The sequence below is a fragment of the Rattus norvegicus genome, chromosome X (assembly GCF_036323735.1).
Source record: "Rattus norvegicus strain BN/NHsdMcwi chromosome X, GRCr8, whole genome shotgun sequence".
Classification (NCBI taxonomy): Eukaryota; Metazoa; Chordata; class Mammalia; order Rodentia; family Muridae; genus Rattus; species Rattus norvegicus.
This window is the reverse complement of record NC_086039.1, coordinates 2,944,852-2,964,949: the sequence shown is the minus strand read 5'-3', so window position 1 is coordinate 2,964,949 and position 20,098 is coordinate 2,944,852. Positions and strand designations below refer to the sequence as shown.

Genomic DNA, 20,098 nt, shown 5'->3' with positions numbered 1-20,098 from the left:
TTAAATGGGTCTGAACTGGTCTGGACCAGTCCAGACTGCTCGTGTCTGGATTGAACCTGTCATAAATGGTCCTAACATGTATGTCTCGGTCTTATCAGGTTTGGCCCGTTTCAGACCAGTTTGTACTGGTCTATAACAATCTGAACTGATCTCAACCGGTCTGGTCTGATAATCTAAACTGGTCTGAACTGTTCTGGCACCGTCTGAAGCTGTCTGAAGCAGTCTGAACTGGTCTTTTCCGGGCCAAATTGGTCTGAACCACTCTGTTCCGGTCTGAACGATCCGAACCTGACTGCACAAGTCTGGTAGAGTCAGGTCTGGTCTGAACTGGTCTTAACCAATCTGAACCATACTGAACTGGTCTGAACTGGTCTGATATGGTATGAACTGGTCTGCATCAGCCTGTTCCGGTCTGAAAAGTTCTGAACCGGTTTTGGTCTGGTCTGAACTGATCTGAGGCAGTTTGGTACAGTCTGAACAGGTCAAAACTGGTCTAAACCAGTCTGAACTGCTCTGCACTGGTCTAAATTGGCCAGTTTGGGTTCAGACTGGTCTTGACTACTCTATTCCTCTCAGACCTGTCTGCACCGACTGGTCAAGTCTGGTCTGATCTGAACAGGTCTGAACCAGTCTGGTCAGGTCTGAACTGTTCTGAACCAGTCCAGTCAGCTATGGACAGTTTTGGACCTGTCTTTTCTGGACTTATCCAGTCTGAATCGTTCCTAACCTGTCTGAACCTATCTTAATCAGTCTGGTATGGTTCAGACCGGCCTGAACTGGTCTAGCCCATTATGAACCTGTTGGACTGGTCTGGTTAGGTCTGGATTGGTCTGAACTGGACTGAACTGGTCCAGTCTGGTCAGAAACAGTCTGAACTGGACTGAACTGGACTGAACAGGTCTGAACAGGTCAGTCCCAGTCTAAACAAGTATGTACTGGTCTGAACTGGTATGAACCAGTCTGTTCTGTTCTAAACCGGTCTGAACCAGTCTGGTCCAGTCAGAACCTGTCTGAACTGTTCAGTTCCAGTTTGGACCGGTCTGGACAGGTCAGGTCCTTTTGGACAGGTCTGGAGCAGACTTGACTGGTGGGGTCCGTTCTAGACCAGTCTGTGCTGGTCTGGACCTGTGTGTTCCCGTGTGAAGTGGTGTGAACTGATATGGACCACTCTGGATCAGTCTGAACCAGACTGTACTGGTCCAGTCCTTTCTAGACCAGTCTGGACCGGTATGGTCACATTTGAACCGGACTGAATTGGTCCTAATTGGTGTCCATGAGTCTGAAATGGTCTCAACTGATATGAACCTCTCTAAACCATTCTGAACAGGTCTGAACTGGTCTGGTCTGGTCTGGATCTTTCTGAACAAGTGTGAACTGGTCTGGTAGGGTCTGGACCAGTCTGAACTGGCCTGAACCGGTCAAGTACGTTCTGGACTGGTCTCTTCTGATCTGAACCAGTCTGAACAGGTCTAATGGGTCTGAACCAGTCTGGAACGGTCCAGTCAGGTCTGGACCGGTCCAAACTGGTCTGGCCTGGATTGCAGCTATCCGAAATGGTCCTAACATGTCTGAACTGGTATTATCCAGTCTGGTCCATTTCGGATCGGTTTGAACCTGTCTGTAATAATCTGAACTGATATCAACCCATCTAGTCTGATTTTAACTGGACCAAACTATTTTGGCATGGTCTGAAGCTGTCTGAACTGGTCTGAATTGTTCTGTTCTGTTCTGAACAGATCTAAACTGGACAACACAGGCCTGGTAGAGTCAGGTCTGTCTAAACCAGTCTCAACCTATCTGAACCATACTGAACTGGTCTGAACCAGTCTGATCCAGTATGAACCGGTCTGAATTGGTCTGGTCTGGTCTGAACCATTTTGAACCGGTTTTGATCCAGTCTGAACACGACTGCACCAGTCTGGTCTGGTCTGAACTGGTCTGAACTGGACTGTACTGCACGAAACTGGTCTGAACAGTTGTTCCTGGTCTAAACAAGTATGTACCGGTCATAACTGGTATGAACCAGTCTGGTCTGTTCTGAACTTGTCTGAACCAGTATGGTCCAGCCAGAACTGGTCTGGACAGGTCTTGTCCTTTCAGAACAGGTCTGGACCTGCCTTATCCAGTGGGGTCCATTCTGGACTGGTCTACGCTGGTCTGTACCTGTCTGAATTGGTGTGTTCCATTCTGAATCAGTCGGAACTGGTATGAACTGGTCTGATCTGGACTATTCTAGTCCAGTCCTGTCTGGACCAGTTTGGTCATGTTTGAACCGGTCTGAATTGTTCCTAACTGGTCTCAACGAGTCGAACCAGTCTCAACTGGTCTGAACCTCTCTGAAATTGTCTGAACAGCTCTGAACCGGTCTGGTCCGGTCTGAACCGGTGTAGTCCATTCAGGACCTGTCTGGTCAGGTCTGGTCTGGTCTGAACGGGTCTGAACCAGTCTGTTCAGGTCTGAACCAGACTGGACCAGTCCAGTCAGGTCTGGACCGGTCTGTTCCATTATGGAACTGCCTGCTCCGGTCTCAACCAGTCTGAACCAGTGTGAACCTGTGTGGACCAATGTAGACCGGTCTGAATCTGTCTAAATTGGCCAGTTTGGGTTCAGACAGGTCTGGATTGCTTTAGTCCTACCTGGACCTGTGTGGACCAGGCTGGTATGATCTGTTCCATTCTGGACTGATCTGGGCTGCTAGGGACCTGTATGCTCTTTTCTCAACTGGTCTCAACCAGTGTGAACCAGACTGGTCCAGTCTGGACCGGACTGGACAGCGCTGGAAAGGTGTGAAATGCTTTGTTCCTGTCTTGACTGGTCAAGACCGGTCTGAACCAGTCAAGTCCGGTAGGAACTGGTCTGAACTGGTCAGTCCCTGTTCGTTCCGGTCTGGACAGGTCTGGTCCTCTCTGGACAGGTCTGGACGAGCATTGACTGATCAGGTCCATTCTGGACCAGTCTGCACCAGTCTGGACCTGTCTGCTCTGGTGTGAACCAGTCTGGACAGGTTTGGACCAGTCAGGTCAGGTCTGAATTGGTCTGTTCCATTCTGAAGCGGTCTTAACTGATCTGAACTGCTCTGAACTGCTCTGAACCGGTCTGTTCAGGTCCACTCCTTCCTAGACTGGTCTGTACCGGTTTGGTCATGTTTGAAATGGTATTAATTGATCCTAACCAGTCTCAACCAGTCTGAACCGGTCTCAACAGGTCTGAACCTATGTGAACCATTCTGAACAGGTGTGAACCCATCTGGTCCGGTCTGAAGGGGTATGAACCAGTCTGTTCGAGTCTGTACTGGGCTGAACCTCTCCAGTCAGGTCTGGACCGGTCAGGACAAGTATGTTCATTTCTGGACCGGTCTGCTCCCATCTCAACCAGTATGATCTGGTGTGAACTGGTCTGATCCAGTATGGACGGGTCTGGACCAGTCTGAACCAGTCAAGTCCGGTGTGGACTGGTATCTTCCAGTCTGAACCAGTCTGAACTGGTCTAAATGGGTCTGAACCAGTTTGGAATGGTCCAGTCAGATCTGGACCAGTATGGACCGGTCTGGTCTGGATTGAACTTGTCCAATCCAGACTTGTTCATGACTGAACCGGTCTTATCCATTCCGGTATGTTTTGGAATGCTTTGACAGCGTCTGAAACAGTCTGAACCCATCTCAGCCAGTCTGGTCCAATCTAAGACTGAACCAGTCTGCCATGGTCTGAAGCTGTCTGAACTTGTTGGAACCTGTCTGATCCGGGCCGAACCGGTCTGAACCCCTCTCTTCCAGTGTGAACCCATATGAACCAGACTGCACAGGTCTGGTACGGTCAGGTTCGGTCTGAACCGGTCTGAACCCTGGTCCAGTCTGAACCGCTCTGAGACGGTTTTGGTCCAGTCTGAACCAATTTGAACCGATTTGGCCCATTCTCAACAGGTCAAAAGTGGTTTGAACCAGTCTGAACAGGTCTGAACTGGTCTAAATCGGCCAGTTTGGGTTTGGACCAGTCTGGCCTGCTCTAGTCCTGTCTGGACCTGTCTGTTCCATTCTGGACTGGTCTGGGCTGGGATGTACCTGTCTGCTCCAGTCTCAACTGGTCTCAATTGGTAAGAACCAGTCCGGTCCGGTCTGGAGTGCTCTGGACAGCTGTGGAATGGTATGAAACGTTCTGCACCTGTTTTGACTGGTCTGGACCAGTCTGAACTGGTCAAGTCCAATATGAACCGGTCTGAACCATTCAGTTCCGGTTTGTACTGGTCTGGACAGGTCTGGACCTTTCGGGGCAGGTCTGGACCGGCCTTGACTGGATGGGTCTGTTCTGGACCGTATTGGGCCTGTCTGGACCTGTCTGCTCTGGTGTGAACCAGTCAGGACCAGTCTGGACCAGACTGGTGCATTCTGAACCAGTTTGTTCCATTCTGAACTGGACAGAACCAGTCTGAACTGGTCTGAACTGTTCTGAACCAGACTATCAGGTCCAGTCCTGTCTAGACTGGTCTGGACCAGTCTGGTCACATTTGAACCGGTCTGAATTGGTCCTAACTGATCTCAATGTGTCTGAACCTCTGTCAGCTGATCTGAAACTCTCTGAAACAGTCTGAACAGAGTTGAACCAGTCTTATCTGGTCTAAATTGGTCTGAACCTGTCTTGAATTGTCTGAACCGGTGTGGTCCTACTGCACCAGTCTGGTCCAATCTGAGCCTGTATGGTCCCTTCTGGACCTGTATGGACCAGTATGGACCAGTCTGGTCCAGTCTGAACTAGTCTGTTCCATTCTTAACTGGTCTGAACTGGTCCTGTATAGACTGGTATGCACCGGTTTGGTCACGTTTGAACTGGTCTGAATTTGTCCTAACTGATCTCAATGAATCTGAACCAGTCTCAACTGTTCTGAACCTCTCTGAACTGGTCTGAACAGGTCAGAACCAGTCTTGCCTGGTCTGAATCGGTCTGAACCAGTGTGAACCAGTCTGGTCAGGTCTGGAAGGGTCTGGACCTGTCTGAACTGGTCAAGTCCATTTTGGACCAATCTCTTCCAGTCTGAACCAGTCTGAACCGGTCTAAATGGGCCTGAACCAGTCTGGAACGGTCAAGTCAGATCCGGATCAGTCCAGACCGGTCTTGTCCAGATTGAACCTGTCTGAATAGGTCAAATCCAGTCTGAACCAGTCAGTTCTGTTTCAGACTGTTCTGGACTGCTCTGGTCCTGTCTGGACATGTCTGGACCAGTATGGACCAGTCTGTTCTATTCTGGACCTCTCTGGGCTGGTCAGGACCTGTCTACTCAGGTCTCAACCAGTCTCAACCGGTGTGAACCCATCTGATCCAATCTGAACTGTTCTGGACCTGTCTGGATTGGTCTGAACCGGTCTGGTCCCATCTGGAACTGTCTGGTCTGGTCTGGAACCATCCAGTCAGGTCTGGACTGGAACGGACAGGTCTGGACTCAACTCAACCTGTCTGAAATGATCCTAACAGGTCTGAACTGGTCTTATAGGGTCTGGTCCGTTTCAGATCGATCGGTCTGAACTGGTCTGAAATATTATGAACTGGTCTGAACCAGTCTGTACTGCTCTGTTCTGGTCTGAACTAATCTGAACCAGACTGAACTGGTCTGGTCCGGTCTAGTCCAATCAGAAATTGTGTGAATTGGACTGAACCAGTCTGAACTGGTCAGGTCTAGTATGAACTGGTCTGAACCTGTCTTGTCCAGTTTGAACCGGTCTCAACCAGTCTGAAACAGTCTGGAGAGGTGAGTTCCATTTTGGATCAATCTGGACTGCTCTGATCCTGTCTGGACCTGTCTGGACAGGTCTGGACCATTCTGTTCTGTTCTGGAACTTCCTGGTCTGGTCTGGAACTGTCTGCTCTGTTCTCAACCAGACTGAACCAGTGTGAACTGGTCTGGTCCTGTCTGGACCTCTATAGACAGCTCTGGACCAGTCTGAACTGGTCTGGACCAGTCATGACCGGTCTGGACCAGTCTATACCAATCAAGTCTGGTCTGATCTTAACCGGTCTGAACTAGTCTAAATGTGTCTGAACTTGTCTGGAACAGTCAAGTCAGGTCTGAACTGGTCCAGATTGTTCTGATCTGGACTGAATCTGTCTGAAACGGTCCTAAAAGTTCTGAACTGTTCTTATCCAGTCTGGTCCATTTCGGACCTGTCTGAACTGGTCTGAAACAGACTGAACTGGTCTGACATGGTCTGTTCCTGTCTAAACCAGAATGAACCAGTCTGTCACAGTCTGAAGTGGTCTGAACCGGTTTGTTTGGGTCCGAACTGGTCTGGAACAGTCCACTAAGGTCTGGACCAATCTGGACTGAACTAGTCTAAAATGGTCCTAACCGGTCTGAATGAGTGCTAACCTTTCTGGTCCTGTTCAGACTGTTCTGAACTGGTCTGAACTGGTCAAAACCTGACAAACTGTCTGGTCTGGTCTGAACCGGTCTGAGCTGGATTGAACCAAACTGGTCTGCTCTGAACTGGCTTGAATCGGTCTGAACTGGTGTGGAATGGTCTGGACCGGTCTGGACCTGTCTGAACTGAGCTGGTTCTGTCTCTTGAGCGGTCTGTTAATATCTGAAATGGTTTGAACCTCTCTGGTCCAGACTGAACTGGTCTGAATCATTTCTTACTGGTCTCTACTGGTCTTAACTGGTCTTGTCTGGTTTAGACTAGTCTGAACGGGTCTGAGCTGGTCAGAACCAGAATGAACCAGTCTGGACTGGTGTAGAATGGTCTGTTCCTTTCTGAACTGGTCTGAATAGGTCCTAACTGGCCTGAATCGGTCTGATCCAGTGTGAAACGGACTGGTCCAATCTGAACTGGTCTGATCCAGTCTGAACCGGTCTGAAACTGTCTGTTCCTGTCTGAACCAGTCTGGTCTGGTCTGAACAGGTGCAAACCAATCTGAACCGCTCTGTTACCATCTGAACTGGTATGAACCAGTCTGATATGGTATGAACCAGTCTGTACCATTCCAGTGAGGTTTGGATTAGTCAAAACTGGTCTGAGCCATTCTGAACCGGTCAGTTCCAGTTCGGAGTATTCTGGACGGCTCTGGTTCTGTCTAGACCTGTCTGGACTGTTCTGAACTGGTCAGTTCCATCCTGGACCACTCTGGGCCAGTCTGGACCTGCCTACTCTGGTCTCAACTGGTCTGAACTGCTATGAATTGGTTTGGTCGATCTGGACCACATTGGACAGAACTGGAATGGTCTGGACAGGTCTAAACAGGGCTGAACCAGTCTTGAATGGTCCAGTCAGGTGTGAACCAGTCTGGACTGATTTGGTCAGGAATAAAATGTGCTGAAACCATCCTAACCTGTTTCAACCAGTCTTTACTAGTCTGTTCTGGTCTGAACAGGTCTGAATCCATCCTGACCGTTCTGAACTGGTCTGAATGCTCTGACCTCCTCTGAACCAGTCTGTTCCAATGCAGAACTTTCCTGACCATTCTGCTCCTGGCTGGGTCTGTCTGGACAAGTCTGAACCAGTCTGAAATGGTCAGTTCTGGTTTGGACCTGTCTGGACCAGTGTGGTCCAGTCTGATCCAGTCTGGACTGGTCTAGTACTGTGTGGTCCAGACTGAACCACTCTGAATCAGTCTGATCTGGTCTGGCCTGGTCTGGACAAGTCTGGGCCATTTTGGCCCAGTGGGGATGTGTGTGAACCGGTCTGGACCTGTCTGGTACTGTCTGGTCCAGTCTGAACTGGTCTGAACTTGTCAGAAACAGTCTGTTCTGGGTTGGACTTGTCTGGACCTGTCTGGTTGGGTCTGATCCAGTCTGTACTGGTTTGGACTTGTGTGGTCAGATTGAACCACTCTGAACCAGGCTGAAATGTTTTGGTCCAGTCTTGAGCGGTTTGAACTGATATAGATCAGTTCAGGCCCTACCAGACCAGTTCAGACTGGATCAGAATGGTCCAGACCGTTCCAGACCAGACTGGAATGGTCCAGACCTGTTCAGAGAGGACCAAATTGGTCCAGACCAGTCCGAACTGGAACAACTGGTCCAGACCTGTCCAGACTGGTCCACAGCTGTCCTGTCCAGTTCAGACTGGCCCTGACTTAAGCAGACCTGTCTGGACCAGTCTAGATTAGTTCAGACCAGTTCAAACCTGTCCAGACTGATAAGAACCATACCAAATGTGTTAAGACCAATTCATATCGGTTAGGACTGGTTCAGACCAGTTCTGTGTGGACCAGTCTGTTACAGAAAGGTAGGGACTTAATTGGACCAGTCCAGATGGTTTCAGAACCGACCATACTGTTTCATATTGGTCTGGACCACTCCAGACTGGTTCTGACCTGTTCAGACTGGTATAGAACGGACCATACTGATGCAGACCGGTTCAAACTGGTTCAGATTGGACCAGACAGGTTCAGGCCAGTTCATACCGGACCAGACCAGTTCAGACTGGTTCAGACAGGTTCATTCCATCCAGACCGGTCCAGAAATGAGCAGACAGATTCGGACTGGACCAAACTGGTTTGGACCAGAACATACCGGTGCAGTCTGGTTCAGATTGGTATACCAGAACAGTGCAGTTCAGACCAGTTCAGAATGGTACAAAATGGTCCAGACCTGTCCAAATTTGACTGGACTGGTCCAGACCTGATCAGACCTGAGCAGACCAGTTCAGACCCAGTCAAACTGGACCAGACAGCACCAGACAAGTCCAGAACAGACCACACTGGTTCAGAACTGTCCTGACCATGTCATATCGATCCAGACTGGACCAGACCTGTCCAGAATGGTTCAGACATGACTGGACCGGTTTCGACCAGTTCAGACCCGACCAGAGATGTTCACAATGGTTCAGACCTGTTCAGACCAGACCTGACCGGTCCAGTCCCAACCAGACCAGTTCAGAACGGTCCGAATTGGAACTGACCAGTTCAGACAGGTTCAGAATGGTACAGACTGTTTCAGATCTGTTTTGACCTATTCAGACCGGACCACACCGGTCCCAACCAATCCAAACCTGACTGGAACACTCCAGACCAGTTCATACCGGTTTGGACCAATTCAAACTGGTTCAGAAGGCAACAGACAAGTTCAGACCATTTCAGACCAGTTCAAACTGGACCAGACCGCTTCAGACAGGTTCAGACCGGTTCAGACCAAATCAGACCGGTTGAGATCGGACCAGACCGTTTCACACTGGATCAGACTGATTCAGACCAGTTAGGACTGATTCAGACCGGTTCAGATGAGACCAGACCGGTCTAGACTTGCAGTTCAGACAAGAACAGTTAAGTCCAGTAAAGACAGTAAGAAATGGTTCAGAACAGTTCAGTCTGGACCAGAGAGGGCCAGACCATTTCAGACAGGAACAGACTACTCAAGATAGGACCAGACTGCTTCAGACAGGTCCCGAGCGGTCCTGACCTGTCCAGACCAGTTCAAACCTATTCAGACCATTTCAGAGCATACCAGATTGGTTCAGTCTGGGTCAGACCAGTTCAGACCAGACCAGACCGTTTCAGTCAGGTTTGGACCTGTTAAGACCGGTTCAAACCATTCTGAACAGGACCAGACAGGTTAGGATGGCTTCAGACCAGTTAGGACCATTTCAGACCAGTTCAGTCCAGACCAGATAGGTTCAGACCAGTCTAGAACTGACTGGACTGTTCCAGACCGGTTTGGACCCAAAGAAACCAGGTCAGACCACTTCAGACTGGGACAGACTGCTTCAATCAGTTTCGACAGGAAAAGTCTGTGTCAGACCGGTTCAGACTGTTTCAGAGCAGTTCAGACAGGTCTGAAACGGATCACACTGGATAGAATGGTTCAGACCGGTTTTGACCCGCTCAGACTGAACCAAAATTTTCAGAACAGTTTAGACCTGTTCAGACCAGTTCATACGTGATTAGACCGGTTCATACTGGTTCATTCTGATTCAGACAAGTTCAGACCTGACCAGACTGGACTAGACTGGTTCAGTCCGATTCAGATCTGTTCAGACAGGAACAGTTGCAGTACAGACCATTTCAGACCGGTTCATAGTATTTCAGACCAGTTCTGATCAGTCTGAACAGACCAGACTGGATAAGACCAGTTCAGATATGCTGGGACCGATTCAGACAGGTTGAGTCGGGAGCAGACCTGGCTTGTCCAATCCAGACCTGACTGGATGGTTCCAGGCTGGTTCAGAATGGTTCAGACTGAAATAGACCCATCCAGACAGGACTGGGCTGGTTCAGACCGGCCAAGACTGGTCCAGACTGGACTGGACAGGTTCAGACCAGTCCAGACCGGTCCAGACAGTTCTAGACAGGTTCAGACCAGACCAGACTGGTTCACACCAGTTGAGACCTGTTTAGAGCAGACCAGACTGGTTCAGAGTGGACCAGAGTGGATCAGACAGGTTCAGACCGGTTAAGTCTGATTCAGACCAGTTCAGAACAGAACAGACAGGACGAGACTGGTTCTGTCAGGTTCAGATCAGTTCAGACGAGAATACTGTGCTTCAGACCGTTTCAGACTGATTCAGGCAGGTCCAGATCAGTTTAGTTCTGTTTAGACCAGACCAGACCAGTTCATACTACATCAGACTGTTTCGTACCGGTCTGAAATGAATCAGACTGGATAAGACTGGTACAGACCTGTTAGGACCTTTTCACACAGGCTCTGTCCAGATCAGACCAGGCCAGACCAGTCCAGACCTGACTGAATCGTTCCAGACCGGTTCAGACCCTTTAAACTGGTTCAGACCAGTTCAGACCAGACCAAAAGGGTTCAGAACAGTTCAGACCAGACCATACTGGTTCAGACTGCTTGAGACCAGTTGAGACCAGAGTTAACAGGTCCATACCAGACCAGACTGGTCCAGAAAGGAACAGAGCATACCAACGCAGTCCAGACAGGTCCAGACAGGCTAGAGCATTCCACAACAGTCTGAACCTGAACTGGCTGATTTAGAAGCATTTAGACCATTTTAAACTATTTCAGGGGCGTTTTGATCTGTTCAGACTGGACTGCACCAGACCTGACCAATCCAATTCTGACTGGAACTGTCCAGACTGGTTCATACCAGTTCAGACTGGTTCATACTGGTTCAGACCGTTTCAGACAGAAACAGACCGCTAAGACAGGAACAGACTGGTTCAGACAGGTCCAGACTGGTCGAGACCTGTCCAGACCAGTTCAGACTGATTCAGAACAGTCCAGAGTGGACCAGTTTCATTCAGTCCGGTTCACAGAGGTTACGACCAGATAAGAACATTTCAGTCAGGTTTAGACCCATTCAGACCGTTTCACACCAGTGTGAACAGGACCAGACAGGTTAGGACTGGTTCAGACCGGTTCAGACTGTTTCAGACCAGTTCAGTCTGGACCAGACGTGTCCAGACTGGTCAAGTCCTGACTGGACTCTTCCAGACTGGTTCGTACACAACCAAACCGGTCCAGACTGGTCCAGACCTGACTGGAACATTCCAGGTCAGTTTGGACCCAAGAAACCTGGTTCAGACCACTTCAAACTGGGCTAGACCGGTTCAGTCCGGTTTAAACAGGAACAGACCATGTTAGAACGGGTCAGACTGTTCCAGACCAGTACAGACAGGTCTGAAACGCACTAAACTGGATAAGAATGGTTCAGAACTGTTAGGGCCATTTCTCACAGGTTCAGTCCGGACCAGAATGGTCCAGTCCAGTTCAGACATGACTGGACTGTTTCAGACCAGTTCAGACCCATTTAGACTGGTTCACACTGGTCAAGATAGATCCAGACTGGTTCAGACTAGTCCAGAGCTGTCCAGAGCAGTCCAGACCTGACCAGACCAGTTCACACCAGTTCAGACTGGTTGATACCAGAGCAGACAGGTCCAGACTGGCACAGAAAGGTCCAGACCGGCACAGACCTGTCCAGACCTGTCCAGACATGTCCAGACAGAACCAGAGCAGTCCAGACTGGTCCTAAATGGAACTGACAGGTTCAGACCATTTCAGACCAGTTCAGACTGTTTCAGACTGGTTTTTACCTGTTTAGACTCAACCAAAACTATTCAGACCTTTTCAGACTGGTACAGACCAGACCAAACCTATTCAGACTCATTTAGACCAGAACAAAGCAGTCCAGACCGGTTCAGACAGATTCATAATATTTCAGACCAGATCAGACCAGTCCAAAATGGACCAGACCGGATGAGACGGGTTCAGATATGTTACGCTAGGAGTTTTGCTATTGATGTTTTCTGTACGAAAAATTGCTTTTTCTTGTTCTTCCTATATAGGAAAGATTTCATTCTGAAATATGTACAGGTACCTGAACAAGGGAATAAGAAGAGTAACAATCTCCTGGTAATTTGTGCAGAGAATATAACACAGGTTTGTTCAGTTCATTATATTTTCTCTAGCATCTATCTTACACTAATTTGAGCAATAACAAATTATACTGCACTCACTGAAATTTAGTTGTGATAATATCATAAAATAATGATGTAACGTGTTACTCTAACAAAATAAATCAATTACAAAGCAGAACAGACTGACTTCGTTTTGCCGCTGATATTTTTTTAAGAAATGCCATATTATAGCCTTTAATACACACGTTTACAACCTAATGTATATGAAGCCAACTACATACAGCAAAACCAAAATATCCCTAGTGATTACTAAAGAAAATAGAACAAGATATGGCCAGTGTACTGTGATTGGTATAACCTCTCCTTTCATCATGAATACATTAAAATTGTAAGGTCAAACATTTCAGTGATAATATGAGTAAGTATTGACATACAGTGTCAATATATGAAGCAATAGTTATTGAATGTGTTTTGCAGTTTTCTTTAGGAAACATTCATTTTATATTCCTAAAAACACAGGTTTTCGGTCTTCGGTATGCAAAATTACCTGAGGAGGAGAACAAGAAGTGGAACACTTTTTAATATTACCACAGAGAATTCAACACAGACTTGCACTGTTTACTTTATTTTCTTTAGCATCATGTTGCAGTTCTTTCAGTTATAATGAAATGTTCTGCATTCTCTGAATTGTTGTCGTAATATAGCAAAGTAATGTCTGTGTTAACCTTTCAAAATAAACCAATTACAAAGGAAAATTACTATGAGTGTGGGGCAGTTGACATTATTGCAAGAAAGGTGCCTTTTTTTTTCTTCCTATAAACAGGCAATAATGTCTAAGATATTTAAAGGTAAATGTCTATGGTTACACGAGGAAATACACTTTCCTGATTTTTAACACAGAGATCCGTAAACATGCATGCAATTTTTAGTGAGACTTGTGTATCACGTTCAGTTTGTCGTTACTTTCTTATATTTTCATCAAAATATTGGACCTTACACAGTCAATGTGTAATAGCTGGAAGAAAAGTAGGTTCACAGAGATGGTACACAAATCCCAGTACACTGGTCATGCCTTTTTTCACTTTCCTTACTTATAACTAAGGGAGTGTTTCCTTTAGATTTGAGAGAACAGTTGGCTTTATATACTTTAGGCAGTATATGCTTATATGTGTCTTTTAAAATATACAACACAAATGTTTCTTAAGCATCAAATGCAAACCCATTCAGTCTATTGTGCTTTGTACTCGCTTTGTTATGTTACAGTAACATAAAACATCTTTATTTTTCTTTACTGTTGCAACGATATTTCAGAGAGTGAATTACAATTCATAATGTAGACACTAGAGAAAATACAATAAAGTGAGCAAGCCTGTGTGTTACTCCCTATGCAAGTAATCAGGAGAGTCTTCTATTTCACATTCTCTGTTTAGGTTACTTTATACATCTTAGCATGGAAAGTTGTTTTTAAGAATATAGCAGGAAGATGTCTCACAATAAATGGCAACCACAAAACACTTCTTAAATTTCTCCTTTTTACAGGCTTTATTTTCATACAGAAACATTGCAAGTTGCTACTTTCTAGTACTTTCACAGTAATATTTAATATTAAATAATACAGTTCCTTATAGCCGAGTGAAAATTTTTATAACGTAGATGGTACATGAATCTCAGTAAAGTTATTTTTATATGGAGTTCAGTTTGGAGAGCTTCCCAACTCCTCAGCTGCAGCAGGTTTGCATGGTCTTGGGTAGTGAGAGCTAGAGGGAGTTCCCAGCAAGGGAAAGAAGTGGCTAGCCACTGTTGTCTACCAGTTGTGGGTCTGTCAGCTGAGATGTGATTGGGGTCTACCAATCACTAAGATGTGAGGTGGCTACCTGGGAGGAGAGATAAACACATAAGTGTGTCTTGGTGTGGCAGTGGGAGCTCCAGTAGGTGTCTTCCTAAACTTCCCAAGGTTGGTCTTCCTCTGCTGGTACACACCCCTTATCGCCCTCGCTGGTAAAGCTACTTCTGTACATCCCCTCCTCCTCCATCTCTTATGCAGCATGGGCTGAGTTCACAGCATTGCCCTCCCTTGTCTCTTTCTGAATCTGGTTGTGGTCCTGTCTCCTGCAATCTGCCATTGTTATACTCTTTCCTGGTTGCTCCAGGTCCTCCAACCACACCCTGAGGTTCATGGGTTGCATTTCCTAGACCTTGCACCTACTTTCCACGTCTAAGGTCTCACCCTGAGAAAGTGGGTTTCTTGGATCACCAAATCAGTTGTCCTGTGTCACTTACTGGTGACAATTTTCTGCAGTGCTCCGGTTCCCTGGTTGATGAGAAGGACATGGAAGTGCCTACAATGATCACTCCAGGGTGTGGGAAGTCCTAGCAAGCAGGGGTGTACATAAAGGAGATGGAGTCATATTTTGGAATAATCTCTATCGAGGAGGTAGTACCTGTATATATATGGAGGAATGGAAATTGCTGTGTGTCCCATTGAGACAAATTATGTGGTTGATCATGGCTTGATCAGGTCAACCAGAAGAAATGTCCTTCTCTGGAGGTTTTTTTTCCCACCACATCCCCTTCCTCTTCTGCTTGTGCCCATCTCCTGGCCTCTGGATTTCTGAGTCCTACAGGATGATGTGGCACCATATTCCAAGTTGATATGGTCCTGCCCTGTGTCCATGGAGCATCAGGGCTTTTTATTTTCTAGAAGCCCCTAGGTCATGAGGGACAGGGTTCTGGATATATGAGGTCAAATTGGACCTGTGCCACGATCATTCTAGAATGGTATTTTCTACTTGTGTCTTTTCATGGTTATAGGATAGACTTGTTGTTCCTTTGAGGTATGGTTCTTTTGTTCATCAGACTTTGTTGGGACACTGAACCAGGCATGATATTCAGTTGTTCTGTGTGGCCTACAAATTTGTTACCTGTATCTGTTATTGTTTTAATATTCACAAACTGTCCATATTTTTCCTGGAGACTTAATCTGATACTCTGTCCTTGGTTGGTACCATTAAAGGACAGGACTCTCCAAAATCATTGGATTCTCCAGGCACCTTTTTCTGCCCTTGAGTCTCACATGCTGAAGCTATGCCTTTGTGCATTTACTTCCTGCTTTCTCTACTGCTTGCTTGCTTGAGTATATTCTGTGGTAGGCTTTTGACAACTGAGCATTGTGCTTCATTTCCATATCAGGCATTCTGCATTCTCCATGGTTGTTGTCACTTGTATGGGTAGAATTGAGGAGCTATGGGGAGAGGAGAATATCTAATCTTTGCTGTTTTTCCCAGTGTACCTTGAAAATAAACACCATTTTTGTTTCTGTTCTTTTGTTTTGTTTTGTCTTCTTATGCTTTATGTTTTTTCTTGGAGTACCCAAAACTCTATTGGTCTGTGCTTCCTGCATCCATGTCTTTCTTTCTGTCAATTGCTTCCCAGTGCACTACTTTGCCCTCCTCACAGTGCTACTTTCTGAAGATAAGCAACTAAAGATTTTGTTGTTTTTTTAACCTGTTTTCCTTTGTGGCAGTTTCTCTGTCCTTCTCCATTGTCTTTGGATTGTTTGCTGGCTTTGCTCACATTCTTATTCCAACTTGCTGGTTTTGTCCACATAATTTCCCTCTTGTCCCTGATGTCAAATATTTCTAATACTTCCAGCACTCTTATGCTCTCCTCAGGCCAGAGTCTAATCCACACCAGGAAAGGGATGGACATTGATGGGGAATGGCCACTCATTGTTAGTGATGCCAGCCCTTGCTTTTTGCTAGCAGGCCCTTTGTCTCTCCTGCCCATCAGCATTGGTGATGTCTTGAAGGCAGGGATGCAGCTTTCAGTCTGATCAATGTGACTTCCTGCACTGTGGTCCTTCGGGCCCGTGTAGAAGCATTAAGCACTCTCTTGTCATCCATAAGTTCACTCCTTTTTTTGTGCTCCATGTGACACTCAAGCTCAGAAAGGTTGTTGATCTGTAGTATTGCATGTCCTTCTCATTGAGTACTGGCACTCTCCACACGTCCCATCCTCAAGGTGCTCCTGGAGCATTCCAGGCTTTGTGCATCATGGTGCTTCCTGTACAATCGTGTGTTGCCTGTGCTCCATCTTGCTGCATATATCTCATTCCCATGTCATTTAATTGGTTTTTTGGTTGAAGCCCAAGGGCCTGTTCCTAAATCATTTTTCACAAAGCTTAAGCCAAGTGTATTCACACTGCACTCCCATCTTTGGTGGTGTGAGCCTTTGATTTTTTCCTCTACTGAGTCCCACACCTACCACTCCCAGTTAGAGGAGGGATCATGTGGAACAGAGCGGTTGTCTTGATAGTGGGCAGAATTGAGAGTTCTTATGGTGGTGGGGAAGGTAGGTGCACACTCATGTGTGTGGACTGAAAAAGGAAGGATAGAGGTGAGTTCCAAGTCCCACATTTCTCCTGTCACCTGTGCCAGCTGTTCCATGCATCTCTCCTGCTCCCATTCCCTCTGTATCCAGTTCTTCTATGCAAGCATGCCATGAGTGTTGTGTGGTACAGTTTCAGACTGTGTGTTGTCCCTTCAAACTCTTTCCTGGCAGCTTTACCACAGCTGCTTAATACATTTCAATCCTGGCTTTCCTTTAACCTGATTGCATGCATGCACTCCATAAGCATACAGGTCAGTGCCCCTGGAGGCCAGCAGAGGACATTGGATTCCCTGGAATTGGGATTAACAACTGTGGTGAAGAGCATGATGTTGCTGCCAGGAGCTGAACCCCCATTCTCTGCCATAACAGCCAGAGTTTTTAATGGATGAACCATATCTCCAGACCTCTTCTTTTGAAAAAAATTACTTTATTTCACTTAAATTATATTATTATTATTATTATTATTATTATTATTATTATATCCTCCTTATACTATTGCTTGTTCTTTGAATGATAGTTCTCCTTTTCATTCACATTTTTACATCTATCTGGTTGTACCCCATTGCCAGAGTGTTCTGTAACATTTCCCCCCTGTTTTACCCTTTCCATTTTTGCATTTACTTACAACTGGAGTCACAGAACAATGGATGCAGGCAACACAAGGTGCCATTTCCTTCTTCCATCCTGGCCATGTTAAGGGAGTTTTGTATGCTTACCTAACTATCTATGTCAGCATCAGACCCTGCCTGCCCTACAGCATATCATTCTCTGAAATTTGTAGACTCTTTTGCATTCTTCACCTGTCAATTGAACCAAGTCTGAGTGTTTAAGCCCGGGAGGTTCTAAGATAATAATTGAAGGAAGGTGGGTAAGGATCATGTCTGTGAACTTGCTCATGATACTGAGAGTCCCCAGACCATTTTTTGGCTTACCTTAATTTGCAGTATGATTTCAGTTGTTCCTGGTGGTCATAAACTGCTGTGAATGAGAGGAAGGGAACAGAGAGTGCAGAGACATTGTACACTGTAGCAGCCACAGTTGGTATCTAGTAATAACAAGAAAGTAGAATTTGGGTAGCTTGGCAGAGAGGTATATGAAAACTTTATTAGGGGACTGGCAAGATGGATTTTTAGGTAGAGGTTCTTGCTCCCAAATCTGTTAGTATGAATTCAATTCCCAGGACTCACACACAAGGTGGAAGGATAGGACTGACTCCTCCATGTTGTTCTCAGAACTCCCCTCCTCCCTCTCACTAACTGTCTCTTATATACACATACACACACATGAGAGAGAGAGAGAGAGAGAGAGAGAGAGAGAGAGAGAGTGCTTCATAAGGGAAGTGGCATTTTAGCTGGTCTTGGAGCTTGGACGATGAAGTATGAGAGTTGATCAACAAGGGTAATGCACTTTTATATTAATTAATTAACTAATTAATCATTTAACTACATCCCAAATGCTGCCTCCCACTACCCCTTTTAAAGTAGGGGGGGAATCATTTTTATTTTTATTTTTTTCCACACTGCTGAAACATGTTTATTCCACTGAGGAAACCTCTTAGATTCTGTTAGTGAAATGAAAGTGAGAGTTACAGACTATTCTAAATTAACAATATCAATCACATCTTTCTCTCCTAATTATTTAAAAATAAAAAACAAATTAAAAAATGAATATAGCTTCTGTTTAAATCCTTCTTACAGATACAATCTCAATATTATTATTCAACAGTGGAAATTTAAGAGATTTGTTTTTCTTGAAAGGTAGTGACAATCTGCCAGAGGGAACTGATAGGCTGCCTATGGGCTCATAGTGCAAATCAAAAGTTCAGGGACGCAGAAACTGACATTTCTAAAAATAAAAACCATAAAAGTCATAGAACATTCATGCAAAAAGATATGCTAAGCCGATGGCCACAGGACAAGTACACCAGTTATTTTTTTTACTGGCAACATCAACAGGACTCTTCATGTTTGCAGATTCAACTTTCAGCTGTCTTAGGTTTTGTATTTGGCTTTTCCATTTTTGCTAATGACACAAACATGATTAAAATTCCTGAAGTATTCATTAAATTCAAGGGCATATCCAACAAATAACTTGTCTGGAATTTTAAGTCCAACAAAGTCGGGTCTGTGTACAACACTTGGAGAGGTTTTCACTAGCAAGCTTGCAAACTTGACCATTTTTGGTCTGTACTGCTGGTCCAGGGGAAGCAAAGTTTGCATTGTTTTACCAGTGTCAATCATCTCTTCATCAATCAAGATGTTCTTTCCAGTTAAAACTGAGAGATCATCCCCTACAATAACTTTAATTTCTCCACTTGACTGTAGCTCTTCAGTCTGATAAAATTTACACTCATAGGAATGGATCTATCACTATTTCTATTCAATGCTTTAATGTAATCCAGCAGGTCAGCAAAGAATTTATATTCCCTCTTGAGCACAGAGGACAAAAGTGTGACGGCCTCCCATCTATTTCATGGCATCTCGAGCAAGTCTTTCAGACCTGTCCATAGTCAGTCCATGAGGAATAAACACCTTTTCCAAATCCTTGGCATAATGATTAGGTATACAAAATAAATCTATTTCATAACCTGGTTCATCATTACTAATCATGAAGGTGGGACTACAGGTACACGTGTCCACGACAGAACTGGTCAGCTGTAAGGGGGTTGGAGGGGCAGGGGGTATCGGTCTGAGGTGGAAGACAGCAGAGGAGGCACTCATGCTTGAGAAAACAGTGAGGTAAGCCCAGAGATCTTCTGGCGGTGGGGTGTAGTAATGTGTTTCATCAGAGTAAAGAGCTTGAGAATCTCAAAAGAGGAAGAGATATATCCTATGTGCTCTACAATTTCCTCGTGGTTGTGGGGAGAAGGATCTGTGGTGTACTGCCCAGAGAACATCTAAGGAGAATTACTGAGGACATAACAAAGGCTCTTATCAAATATCAAAACATCGTGTAGCATCCAGTCCCTTTTCTGCATACAAAGTCTTAGTAGAGCTGGCTCTAAATTGTTTTTTAATCCAATCCTCTAGTTTTTTTCTTTCTGAGCTATTGAACTCCTTATTTGCAAGTTATTTTCAACCCACCCACTTCCATCTCTGTTGTTTTCTGATATAAATTGTAAATGAAGAATTCGAACAGTGCCATGAAATTTTTGTGACATCTCATTTGGACATCTCTGCACCCAGCAGAGTGAATGACTGGTCCTGATTAACCTTGTTTAATTCAGACATATTCCTGGGCCAATGAAAGCCCCCTGTGAGAGGCTACAGAAAAGGAACTTTTCTGATTGAGGTGGGGGGACCTTCAGCACAGAGCTAGAAATGAAGGCTGAGAGCATGCCACCTTAAAAGTTCTGCAGATTCCACTGCTGTCATGGTGGATGCACATAAGCCATGTGTTTGTGCCCC

At 45.8% G+C, this 20,098-nt stretch overlaps 1 pseudogene; it reads right to left on the bottom strand.

Annotated features, from left to right (window-relative positions):
* Positions 1 to 18,682: 18,682 nt before the first annotated feature.
* Hprt1-ps4 (hypoxanthine phosphoribosyltransferase 1, pseudogene 4) lies at positions 18,683 to 19,411 on the bottom strand (annotated as a pseudogene).
* Positions 19,412 to 20,098: the final 687 nt, after the last annotated feature.